At 75.6% G+C, this 488-nt stretch overlaps 2 protein-coding genes across 2 annotated transcripts in view; one reads left to right on the forward strand and one right to left on the reverse strand.

The window, feature by feature from the left end:
* The window catches only part of KLHL28 (kelch-like family member 28), a 14,920-nt gene extending 14,585 nt beyond the window's left edge, over positions 1–335 (reverse strand). The window contains exon 1 of the mRNA XM_010579733.1: positions 271–335. The gene's annotated coding sequence lies outside the window, so the exon portion shown is untranslated. The remainder of the gene's footprint in view (positions 1–270) is intronic.
* FAM179B (family with sequence similarity 179, member B) overlaps positions 1–488 on the forward strand; it is a 47,709-nt gene that overhangs the window by 2,086 nt on the left and 45,135 nt on the right. The gene's annotated exons all lie outside the window — the stretch shown is intronic.

The following is a 488-nucleotide window of genomic DNA, read 5'->3' on the forward strand; positions in this document are numbered from 1 at the left end:
GCCGCCGCCGCCGCCTCGGTCGCCTCCGCTCCTCCGGCAGCGCCCGGCAGCGGCGCGCGTCACTTCCGGGCGCCACCACCCCGCGCCCTCTACCAATAAGCGGCGGGGAAGCGCCGCGCACCCACCGTCCCGCGGGCACACCCCACACCGTGGAAGGAAGAAAGGGGGAAGGGGGGGGGGGAAAGAAGGCGGCTCGTTCCCCTTCAGCAGCGCAGCCCCGGCACCACCCTGCTCACCGCCCCGCGTCTCTCGGCTTCTTCCGCTCCTCACCCGCTCTCCGCAGCGGCGGCGTAGGCGAAGCGAGAAAGCATCGAGTCTTGTGCCGTCGCCACCGCTTCCCCCCGCTCCTTGCGCTGTGGGCGGTGCCGCGCAGGCGCGCTGCAGGGCCGGCCCCTGGCGACGGCGGTGTTGTGCCGCGCGGCGTTGCCGGGGCGGGGGCGGTTCTCTCTCCTCTCATGGCCGCCGCCCTCACGCTGCCGCCGCCGCCG

This window comes from Haliaeetus leucocephalus, unplaced genomic scaffold (assembly GCF_000737465.1).
Source record: "Haliaeetus leucocephalus isolate CR32 unplaced genomic scaffold, Haliaeetus_leucocephalus-4.0 Scaffold678, whole genome shotgun sequence".
Taxonomy (NCBI): Eukaryota; Metazoa; Chordata; class Aves; order Accipitriformes; family Accipitridae; genus Haliaeetus; species Haliaeetus leucocephalus.